At 41.9% G+C, this 13,027-nt stretch overlaps 1 protein-coding gene across 3 annotated transcripts in view; it reads left to right on the top strand.

The window, feature by feature from the left end:
* LOC124789885 (6-phosphofructo-2-kinase/fructose-2,6-bisphosphatase 2) overlaps positions 1 to 13,027 on the top strand; it is a 372,196-nt gene that overhangs the window by 79,445 nt on the left and 279,724 nt on the right. The gene's annotated exons all lie outside the window — the stretch shown is intronic.

The following is a 13,027-nucleotide window of genomic DNA, read 5'->3' as shown; positions in this document are numbered from 1 at the left end:
ATAGAGAAGATCCAAAGAAGAGCAGCGTGATTCGTCATAGGTCGCAACACTTCATTTTCTAGCGATGCCTGTTCGCTCTACCCGTGGCTGTTGCCTACTGTATGAATGCGTGGTGTTTGTTCTTTCGGACATCTTCGAAAGAAGAGACACCACGCGTTTATATGTTTCGCTTCGATGAGCAATGAATCCATCACCCTCAGCGCGGATGTAGAATTACGTCCGATCACCTGTGGGAATCTCAACTAGCGAGAGTGGAGGAAATGGACGAGTACTGCAGATAGGTGGGAAAGTGCATCGGCTGCGAGGCGTTTCGAGATGGTCCGCGCAGTTACGATAAACAAGTGTCCGGGTGGCGCAGTGGTTAACGCAACTGCCTAGTAAGCAGGAGATCCCTAGTTCGAATCCCAGTGCGGCACACATTTTCACTCGTCGCCGCTGATTCTGAGGTCCCAATGCAGCTAACATCAATAGTCCCTTTCCTTTCATTTCTCCCCTCTCCATCTTCTATTGTACATCTGTTGTCTACGACAGGGTCGGTTTCTGGGGGAAGGAGGTATTTTGCAACCTGGAGTTCATGGTCTGGCCTTCCCCAAATCCTCCTAGACGGGTAGCGGTCTGGGCATAAGAGGTGGCTCAAGGCCGAGTAATTTGCCAGAGCCGAAGGGTGTTAACAATATCCATTGCAGAGAAACTTGTGGAAGTACCCGCGGGAAGCAGCACCTTACAGGAGCGCTGTCAGGATGTATACGCCCGGGAAATTGGGGAAAAAAGCCGAAATTTTTTCATCCGGGAAAAAAATCTGGGAATTTTTAGAATTCCGGGAAATTTTCATTGTTTTAGATTTCAGTTAAATTTTTGTTATTTTGACAAAGAATTTTAGTGTAGCCAGCTACTAGAGAATAATACTGCAGCAATAAGAGAGAGAATACCACCAAAATAAAACTTTAGTTGCAAAGAAAGTACGCCATTTACAAAAATAAAACGCAGTCCACACGTAAGCGTCCGCTGACAGCAAAATGCGTCAAAGTCTTTAGGACGAAGACTGTGCAGCACTTCATAACAACAAATTGATTTCGAAGAGCGTGACGTCACAACTGTTCACATTTCTAACAGATCGCGGGAAAATATTGCATAGTGGTGGTTTGAGAAGCGTTACATTTCCTCTAGCGCAAGGTGAATTATGTTAAGCGTGAGAATGTGCTACGAATTCAAGCCCTATGGGGGTGAAATGAGGGAATAAAGTTTTTATGGAAATATTTCACTGTGCAAGCATTTTTGAAACTAAATCTATGAAAATTTGTATTTGACTTCTGTGTTAGAAATAAAACATATGCATGTCACTGTTTTTGGAAATTCAGCCCCTTTGGGGTTGAAATGGTGTCGACTGATTCACTGACTCATCATCGCCCAGCCCAAACCGCTAAGGACAGAAACTTGAAGTCTGAAGAGAATGTAATGCTTTGAGGACCAGCCACATACAAAAATTTCGAGCTCAGAAGACGAGACACTTACGAAGTTATGTAAAATTTTAGTGACACGTTTATGTTTGATATGTCTTAAAGCGTAACTCACACTAGAAAAAGACCTACTTCAAGATTAGTTTTGCATATTTATTTTATTTCGTTCATAGATTCAAATTATGCAGTAACTATGGCAAAAGGTATAATTATCGTTCAAAAGAAAGTGCGATGTGAGCTCTTGAGCAATTTCACACGTAACTGGCTTTTGAACGAAAAAGTCAAAGTGCTCAACGGGACATGTATTCACCCAGCTAACACGTGAAATGTTCGGTGCACAGCAGTGAAATTTAAAATCATACTTCTCAGAAATATTAAGTAGCTGCAATTTAAGCTGTGCTCTTAGGATGTTGCCTAACCACACCCTCGGAAAAAACAGCTAAAATATTTGACGACCATTGTTGTATATGAAAGCTTAGCTTTTATAGTACCTCTTCTGTATGTATACTAATTTAAAGGATTAACTTCTCCTATTTGTGTGTTCGCGCTACATAAGTTATGTTGCTATTGGCCGACCATATCACGTGTCCTATGATCTGAATATCTGCTGTCATAGGCTGGTGAGATCAGGTGTCATGAACTAGGATTCGCTGACAGAAGCGCATCGCGCAGCGCACTCTCGATTTCAGTGCTTCGGAAGTCGCCGTGTTGTATTTGGTGGAATTCGTATTTGTACTTTCTTAGTACGAAAAAATGCAGTGTTCATATAGCTTTCCAAAAAGTGTTGTTTTTTTTTGCTGGATTTCATTTCCTAAAGTACCAGGAAGTCGTATGCCGGTTCAAAAATGGCTCTGACCACTATGGGACTCAACATCTGAGGCCATCAATCCCCTAGAACTTAGAACTACTTAAACCTAACCAACCTAAGGACATCACACACATCCATGCCCGAGGCAGTATTCGAACCTGCGACCGTAGCGGTCGCGCGGTTCCAGACTAAGCGCCTAGAGCCGCTCGGCCACACCGGTCGCCTGTATGCCGGTGTATAAAACCTTTACCATTCAAATGATTGGTATTCTAATAATAGGTCAGTTTTACAGTTCCAAGGGAAAGTATACTGCCACTTAACGCAGAAAAAACGTACTTTCATCGGTGTCTAGTGTTTTTTCACTCGTGAAAAAGTGAATTTTCATCCGGGAAATAAATGTATTTTCAACCAGGGAAAATCCAGGAATTTTTTCTCTTGTTCGCATATTCATCCTGCTGTAAGTGGAAACAGTAGATGACCAGTGAGAACGTCTACTTATCTGCTCCCGATTCGTATCGGTTGTAAGGCCTGAACGTTTCGTGGAGCGGTTTGGTGTTCGCGAAATCGAGGGATCGGCCATCAGCCCTCGTGGGGTTGAAGTGTCAGGTTTGTGTGTTAAAGATAGGAAGTGATCCTTCGTAACCACAAGGTTACTTTTCCGATACGGAAAGCCTACAAGGCATTCGAAGTACGTTTCTGTGCGTGGGCTCGAATGGTGCTTCGTCACTTTCCGTCAGCAGCGTGTGGTTTTGTGGTAGCGTTGCCGCCACTCGATCACGAAGCCCCGAGTTCGATTCCCGGAGGGAGGGAGGTTTCTCTGCTCGGAACTGTGTGTGTGTGTGTTTGTGTGTGTGTGTGTGTGTTGTTGTTGTTGTTGTTGTCATTCCATCATCATCGACGCGCAAGTCGCCAATGAGGCGTCAAAGAAAAATACATGCCACATGCGGTCTCCCTGCCAGTAATGCTATATGCACATTTAATGGGCACTTTGCTGTTCTTCCAGGAGAGTGATGCGTGTTATTGTTGATTTGTTCGCTAAAAAAAAAAAGGCCTCAAAGCAGAGCGATGAACCATTAGCTACCTGTGGATTGTGTTAGATAAAAGGGAGGGACTTGGCTGAGATGAAGTCGTGTCAATAAATTGAATTTGTTTTCGTACAGATTTGAGAATGATATTTTCGTGTGACTCTTTCCCTATTGACTTGGAACCATATCCATGTTGTGTTGTGCTGTGTTGTGTTGTCGTTGTGATTATTGGTGAGAGATGTTAGTAGCTAGTTGGAAGAGGTGTGTGGACTGTCAGCGGTGTGTACACTGAGATGAGAAAAGTCGTGGGATAGCGATGTGCACGTATACAGATAGCGGTAGCATCGCGTAGACAAGGTACAAAAGGTCAGGATATTGGCGGAGCTGTCATTTGTACTCAGGTGATTCATATGAAAAGGTTTCCGATATGATTATGGTCGCACGACGGAAATTAACAGACTCTGAACACAGAATGGTAGTTGGAGCTAGACGCATGGGACAGGCAGTTTCGGAATTCTATATTCCGAGACCCACAGTGTCAAGAGTCTGCCGAGAATACCAAATTTCAGGCATTACCTCTCACCACAGATAACGCATTGGCCTCCGGCCTTCACTTAACGACAGAGAGCAGCGGCATTTGCATAGAGTTGTCAGTGCTAACAGACAAGAAACAGTGCCTGAAACACCCGCAGAAATGCCTGAAACACCCGCAGAAATCAATATGGGACGTACGACGAATGTATCCGTCAGGACAGTGCGGTGCAATTTGGCGTCAATGATTTATGACAGCAGACGCCGGATTTATTCGGTAACATAAGAGTGCAGACGGTTACTCCGGGTCCACCAGTTATAAGGCATTGTACTCGAACGTTATACTAGAATACGAGGTATGGAATAAATTGTTATTTTATTAAAGATTCACAATACATTTACTGACCAGGGAGCAAATCTTCCGGAAGGTACAAAATGTTCATAATAGCTTGTATGTGCGGTTCGCTGGTTATTTTACGAGTAAACAAGTTAGTTGCAAAGGGAAACGAGTATCACTGAAGTAACCGTTTCTTTTGTCATTACTGATATTTTGCAATAGCTTCTTATTCTAGCGGAAATTACGCAGAACTGAGGCGAACACGGACAAGTGTCACTCGTTTTTTTTTCTTACTTTTTGATTTCGACAGAAGCTTAAAAACCGGTGGAACAATGATTTTTAACGTGGCTTCAACAAACACAAAACTAACTCATATCACATATTATTTTAGTATAAATATAATAATTATAAATATGTGCAGCGATTAATTGGCATCTTAAATCTGCTGTAAGGTTTCATCTTAGCAACAGTAATCTAATATCTGCCTCCATCTTTTGCAAAACACTATGAAATGCATAACGGAGAGTACTCCCCATTGTACGTGTTATTAAGAGTTTAATCCTGTTCTATTCATGGCCGGAGCGCGAGAAGAATCACTGTTTAAATGCCTTTAAGTACGCTGTAAATAGTCTTGTCTTCGCGGTCCTTTCAGGAGATATACGTTCAGGGCTGAACTAACTTCATTGATTCCGCGCTCAGTACAGATTCATGAAACTTTGCGAGTAGGCTTTTGCTGTATAGGTTGCGTCTAGCTTCAAGTATCTGCCAATTCAGATTTTTCAGTACTTCCGTGAAGCTCTTCCGTGAGTTAAACAAATAATGACAATTCCTGCTGCCATTCTTTGAATAAGTACAATATACCGTTTAGTCTTATTTGGTATGCCCTCACCCCTTACACACACACACACACACACACACACACACTCTTGAGCAATATTCTAAGATGGGTCACACAAGTGTTTTCTAAGCAAACTCCTTTCTAGACTAACTGCATCTTCCCAGTATCCTGCCAATGAATCGAAATCTATCACATGATTTACCTACGACTTAGCCAGCGTGATCATTCCATTTCATATCTCCACAAATTATTACACCTAAGTATTTCTATGCGTTGATTCCCGTTGTGATGATCATTAACATTGTTGTCTTACGATACTACCTGTTTGTCTTTTGTGAAGCAAAATTTTACATTTATGAACATTTAAAGTAAGTCGCCAATATTTACACCACCTTCAATTATTATAAGATCTGACCGGATGTTTGCGCAATTTTCTTCAAGTGGTAGTTCATTTGCATCATGCGTGTCAAAAGGCCACGCTTAGTCTTAATATGTAAGTAAATAATGTAATATTTGATTTAAAAGTACAGTTAAACTTCGACATGTGATATTCTTATAAATCTTCGTCGAATTATGTATTCTGTAATCCTCTATACAGTGCTTTGTGGAGAGTACGTTGTGCGACAATAAGCCACACCCTGCTCTATTCGGTTTCTGGATGGAGCAAGGGAAAAATACTGTCGGTGTGCATCCGCACGCACTCTAATCCTTCGTATCTTATCCTCATGATCACTGTGTGACGCGTACTATATGTTTGCAGTCTACCTCGATTACAGGTCCTTTGAACTTACCCAAATTTTCGAGAGGATTTCCCTTACTTTCGTATGGACTAACCGACCTGGCGATCCTTCCAGCGTATCTCGCAGTTCCATCGATGTATGCTCTCAAGCCCACTTGAAAACGACTCCAGCCACTGAACCAGGAAATTACGATTAGAGTACCACAACATTCAACTCTAATATAACGAAAACTTTCGATTACCCAAAATCTGCCCATACGAATGAGACATCTTTCTTAAAAAGCTCAACAGTGTAGCCCATTCTACGTAACGTCGTATGATAGAATTAAAAGTAATATTTTATTATGCCTGGTGGCCTAGCGGTAAAGCGCGTACTTAGGGCGCGGGATCGAATTCCAATCGGACCACGGAAAATTTCAGTCAACCTTTAACCTAACCTCCAATTTTGAACGATGTGAGAAGTCGCCAGGAAGGACATGTGGTTCGGATTCCACGTTAAACTGTAGGTCCCTTTTGTCCGTTCGAGAACTGGGGTGAATTAGGGACACACAAGACGCCGATATGGCGTCCAGTTGAAAGGCTTGCACCCGCCCATTAATGCACACGAAATTATTATTGCTAATCTGACTACAATGCCTTAATAGCCCTTCTATGACTATTGATTTGGAAATGTGAAGTTTAGAGGTAGATGCCTCACTGCGAGCTCAACCAATACAGGTGGGGACTCGTATTCCGCACGAAGAGGATTCAAATACACGTCCGGTCATCGGGAAGTAGGCTACATCCCTTAAGGTGAATGTCGAGATATTTCCTTTTAAAATGCCGTTGTCTATTCGTTATCTCGTCCTGGTCCAGTCAGAGCTAACAGTCTACGTTGACGTATTCACGCTGTAGTATTCGTGACTTGCACACGAGAAGAAGATGGTCCAGGACTGTTTGTAAACTTTACGATGCCTGACGTAACGTCTGCGGGTAGCTGGATATGCGCCCTTCGTGGTGAAGGGACGTATGTGGCTCATACATTAAGAGAAAAAATGTTATCCTGTTCGAAATGTCGTCTCTAAAAGTGATGAGTGTTGCGCCGAGCTGCATGTCAAATTTGATAACAACTAGAGACTATTCAACACCGTACGAAAATTCAATTCTTGCTGTTTTCCCTAGTGGTTTAGTGTAATAGTGAACAACTTTTAGTTCACATGGTGATACGTTGTCGCAAAATCTTCCTTCCGTCGCACTTTAGTGGCATTTACTGTCGGATATCATTAAGGAAGTTACCAAAAATATCGTTGATAATCAAGAACATATTTGTGACAACTTTTTTTTAAGTACTGTGATATACCGATACAATAGTTTCCAGTGTTCCTGAAGTAACTATCAGTATACACAAGAAGTTTCTTGCTGGGTTAGAAGTGTCTGGATGGGAGTCGAAGCCATGCAGCAAGAAGCATGCTAAGTGGAGGGACCCTTGTGTAGTTGAGACAAGTAGTAATGAGGCACTTGCAGACTGAAGCTTTAAAATTTTGAATCAGGCCAGGAAATATTTACGGACGGCGGAGATAGTAGAGGTTGTGGGGAAAGCTAAGCAAATAATTGGCTTCAGCTTGAAGCAGTACACGTCGTTTTAAGCTGCCTTGATGGCTCAATTACGTCTGTTATTGTATTATGAAAAGTAGTACTGATTTTTGTCGACTTCCTTGGTCACTACAGCCACTCTTTTCGTGTTCTGGCCATAGAGTTTCAAAAATTTAATAAAATATGTCGCAGAAGCAAAGACATGCTGGTGTATTCCACAAGCAGCGGACCTGTCATGAGAGTGAGATAGAACATGCGTTTTCTCCTCAGTTCACAGATTGTCTCGATATGGTGAAACTGCTTTGTTTCAGGAATAAAATTTCAGATAGCAAAAAAAAGGTTTTTTTTAGGGCCTTTACTAGAATATGTGTTTACTTTATCACAACTGCAGATATGCGTTAGCACCCGCACTATCCTGCCAGCCATAATGAAATAAAAGTCTCGCGCTATCCTGACTCCTCTGGGCGCCACTGATAAGCCACGGGGGAACCAGAACTAAATGCGGAACAGATAGTAGGCAGCGCGCACTGTGGAGAAACTGTTAACTGTTGCCGAGGGCAGGTGGACGTCGAGCTAAACACTGGTGTGGAACTGTTCCACATCACACCCCACACAGCTGCGGGATTACCTTGGGAGAAAAAAGCCAGGCTACACCCAATACATATCTGTCCGAAATAGAACGCTGCAAGAAGTGAATCTACACAAGATACATCAAACCCACAAGTGCAAATTTCGAGACGGGTTCCTCGCACCAGAAGAAGGCGTAATGTCAGGTGAACAGATGTTCGGAAATAGTTAGCCTTGTAGTTATCTTCGAAAGGCCTTCTTTTTGTTACTGAAAGACTTTAGCCTGGGCGATATTGCACTTTAAGACACTGGACCGGAATGCTGGAGGAGCGGCGTTCAAACCCTGTTCGGTAACCCAGGTGGGTATTTCCAGTGGTTTACTCAAAATTACTGCAAAGATCGGAATGGACACGTTCGATATCTTGTTCCATCCTTTAAAAAAAAAAAAACATTAAAATATTTCGCAGGTATCCAAAAAAAAAAGACATTAAAATATTTCGCAGGTATCCAAAACAGAATGATATTAACCGCCTCTGCTTATAGAATGCCCGTTGCATAAACTGTTCCTACTTCGTGTCCCGATAGGTCGGGAATGTGTAGACCTCGGAACTTTTCTTGCTCTACCCATCCACCTGTCGTTGTATATAGACATCATCCGGTGCAACACGAACGATGGGATTAAAAGGTAGCAGAACCACATTATTAATAAACACCATTATTCTTATTACCAAGGGCATGTTCTATAGTAAGGCTGGTTAAGTTCCTCGGCATCTTCATTTTTATCCGTAACATCACATGAGACGTCCTTGCACAAATACGAAACATTTCTGAATGTAGATATTCTAGTAGGGAGTTTTCCCATTGTTTTGTTTGGAGGATTCTGTCCAAAGTTCCTCCAAGCATTTTCTATACATCCTGTGCAGTAACTGCTCATAATGACACCCATTAACGCCGGCAGTTTCCGTAACAAGTATTTTTGAAATCTAAGCCATCACATGTTGCGAAACACGAGAACCAATTTCGTAAGACTGACGCTCCCGTGAATGACACACACACACACACACACACACACGCACACGCACACGCACACACACACAAAGCGCGCGCGCATGGGCGCGCGTGCCCGAATCAGCCAAACAAAACTGAATCGTGACTGCAAGGAGAACAGCGGCTCTTAGTCGACACGATTACTGCTTCCCATCGGTCGTTAGAGTCGTTGTAGTTAGAGTAATACAGCGGAGGTAAAGCTTGACGACTCGCCTTTTCTCTTTCTGTAGGCCATTCACGCGTCACTCTTTCAGTGTATCAGGCGGCGCACCGACCGAGGCACTGGAGTGTGAGGCTGTGGTTATGTCACGCCACTTTGAGCAACCTTGAAGTCGCCGCGACACTGTTAATCAGAAGTTACACGCTTGCAGGTGCGACCTTGCTGCACTGCAATGTGATGCACGCTTTGGAAGATGCCTACTGCCGCAGCCTTTTATACAGTGCCTACAGGTATCAATTAGCAATGTGTTTACTAGACTTCCTGTACGAGACACAGCCTCCGTGTTACGGGTATACAGCTTCTAAATGAACGGAAGAGCACGAAACTGCTGTTACAATACATTACGCAGTTGAGGCATTCAGCTGCAAAGCTCGTATCTTGTTCTGCAGCCTACGGAAAAGTACACAAAAAATATTACATTAATGCCGGTATGAAACACGAGAACCCTACCTGCTGTACACATAAAACACATTTCTCCAGCATTCCCATCGGATATCATCAACTATTCTGGCTATGTGCAAACAAGGGCAATGATTTCCATACTCGCTGTCTTCTGTACTGTCTTATAAACGAAGACCGTCCCTCATATCTGTCCTCAACCTGAATGCTCTTGTCCGAACAACATAGCAGAAACACCCGTTCCCATTAGAGCAAAATCATTTGTGTCCCATTCCATCGTTCAACCACTTACTCGAAATCCTTTTTTGCGCGGCTTCCCCCGTCGGAGGTTCGAGTCCTCTCTCGGATATATATATATATATATATATATATATATATATATATATATATATATATATATATATATATTGTATGTGTGCGCGCGCGTGCGTGTTTTGTCCTTAGCGGAAGTTAGTTTAAGTTAGATCAAGTAGTGTGTAAGCCCAGGGACCGATAACCTCAGCAGTTGGGTCCCATAGGAACTTAGCACAAATTTCGAAATTTTCGAAGTCTTTTTAAGTAGTAGGAACCCGACTCTGGAATAATTTCCCACATATTAGAGAACTGAATAACATCTCCAGCTTTAGAAGACCGTTAATAATGTATCTACTATTTTTAGCTGGTGCTGTCTCCTTAATTTCTTAAAATTTTGTATTAGTGGAGATCCACAGTCATCCATATTTAATAAATGTAAACATGGTCCGTAGTAGGCTGTAATGTGATTTTTATTTAATCGTACGATTAGCTAATTTCGACTACTTGTCATTACCAAACACCTTTAAAAAGAACATGGAAAAGCACCACACTGCGATGTATGCAGACAGTATAGTGCTTTTCCATGTTGGTTTTATAGGTGCTTGACAGTGTCAAGTAGTCGAAATTAGCTAATCGCAAGATTAAATAAAAATCACATTACAGCCAACCAGGGACCATGCTTACGTTCTTTAATTTTTTCCCCAGTACTCACAATATCAGAAAATATCTATCTTGTACACCTATAAATTCTTTTATATCTGTTAGTATTATTATTATTATCACTATTAGTGGCAGCAAATGCAGTAGTACAGGTACTGCCTGTATTAACTTTATTAGTTGATAGTATTATTTACTCACATTGTCACTATGGACACTCAGATCATTTTAATACTTGTTGTCATATTAACATTGTCATTTCTTAGTAACTATGATGTAAAAAAGGGTACTGCATGTGTGAAACGCTGTTCCGATGTAAGAGAGAGCCAAATGATCCTCGTCGGGCCATGTCGAAAAATAAATATTTGGAGCACTATTAGTCTTCTGTCACTGGTTCTAGATATTTTGCCGAAAACTCTGTGTTCACTTTGTCTCTTCCTGTCAGCACAGCAATTAGCGCAAACAATATGAAAATTGTGAATACAATTCGTAACGTGAAAACGTGCGTATGTTTGGTGAGTAAAGTAATAGTGCCACCTCCAACGTGTGCCTGGATGAGAAGAATCGCAGATGCCTACCTAAAACGCGAAAAACTATTCCACTGGAAAAGCTGTAAAGGAAAAGGCGAAATGTGTCTGGGAGAAATAAAATACATTGCAGCAAGAAAAGGCGTTTACAAATCTAATATTTCTTCGCTTGCTGCGATTGATGGTTCAAATGGCTCTGAGCACTATGGGACTTAACATCTGAGGTCCCCAGTCCCCTAGAACTTAGAACTACTTAAACCTAACTAACCTAAGGACATCACGCACATCCATGCCCGAGGCAGGATTCGAACCTGCAACCGTAGCGGTCGCGCGGTTCTAGACTGAAGCGCCTAGAACCGTGTGGCCACACCGGCCGGCTTGCTGCGATTGATGATCACGCAAACACTCTTGTAGTTATTTTCTGTTTCTAAGTGCCTTTCGCATGTCACCTCCTGGCAGACTGGCACTGTGTGCCGGGCCAGGACGCGAACGAAGAAGCTTGTCTTTCGCTGGCAATGCTTTTAACTGAGCATTTCAGACAGGACTAGACTTCATCCAGTACTCCGATATTGCAAACGTCACAGCAATTCTGCTCCATACTTATGAATGTCAGTATCCTCCTCAGTCATCAGCTTGCACAGGATGGTCATAACGTCTTGATCTATTCTTGCGAAATAATGAATGCACTTATATAATACAGATGTACGTTTATTGTCAATGTTGTACGTTTATTGTCAATGTATGTGTGCGTTTTCATTAAACTTCAACATTGCCTCCATCCGTTTTGAAGCAATACTCCAATCGTTGAAGAGCAGACCTGAATACATCCTGAAGCGTATCTTGTGAACTGGCCGATGCTGCATGCCGGATTCAAGCTCTTAGATCTTGGATGTCTTTACCCGGAGCAAAGAAATCCAACGATGTCAAATCAGATGAATATGATGGCACGTTCTTTCTGCACCTTTACTTATCCATCTGTTGGCGAAAGTTCGATTTAGGTAATCCTTTACCTTGAGACCAAAATGAGAGGGTGCTCCATCCTGTTGGAACACAGCAGTGCCACAAATTACTCCAGTATATCAGGATAAATGTTTCCCATAATTTCTCTCCTGCAAAAATGAGGGTCCGTAAACTGTAGTCGTTGTGAATCCAAGCCGTTCTTTCACTTATCGTATGTCTCTTTGCCTTTCGGTGATAACGCGAGGTGGCTCGTTACCCCATATGCAACAGTGATATTTCTTAGCCTTCCGCAGGAGCGAAATGTAACTCATCAGTAAACGAAATGTGATCCATGAGGTGTTCATTGTGTGCAGTTACTGTCAAGTCGAAATGCGCAGCTGGGCGAGCTGTGTAATCTTCGTGGTCTAATTTGTGAAGCAACTGAATATGGTACGCTTTTTTCTTTAGTGTAAAGTGTAAAACTTACAAAGTCGTTGATTTTCACACATGTAGCTAGTAGCTACGACAATTTGATGCAATCGCACTTCTTTCGATTCCTTCTCTGTTTCCCTGAACTGCCTCTTGTGGTATAGGAGGTCTTCCTGCATGTGATTCATCGGTAGCGTTTCCAGTTCTTTGGAACTTACTGACAAGCAACCAGATGTTTCCCATTGTGAAATTTCCATATGAACCCCTGTTGCACCTCCAGATAAGATAAAGCGCGCAATCTCACAATAATAACAGCCACAGGTTCGCCTATATTAAGCATTCTTCTTGATCATTCTGGAAAAAAACAATAGGCCCACGCTATGATAGAAATGGATTATAATTATGTATTGTTTAAATGCATCAATTATTTCTTACTAATTGATCGAGGCTTTATAACCACACAGTATTTTATGAATTAAATATACGTGTATATATTGGTTATCAGCGCAGTATTCTGGTACAAAATAAGGGTAAAATACTAATTTTTTTAAAAAAAATGTTATGATTCACCAAAATTTTAAACAATGTTCATAGTGAATACCGTTTATGTTAAACAATAACTGAAATATATACAGTGCTCA

This window comes from Schistocerca piceifrons, chromosome 3 (assembly GCF_021461385.2).
Source record: "Schistocerca piceifrons isolate TAMUIC-IGC-003096 chromosome 3, iqSchPice1.1, whole genome shotgun sequence".
Classification (NCBI taxonomy): Eukaryota; Metazoa; Arthropoda; class Insecta; order Orthoptera; family Acrididae; genus Schistocerca; species Schistocerca piceifrons.
This window is presented reverse-complemented; position numbering and strand designations above follow the sequence as displayed.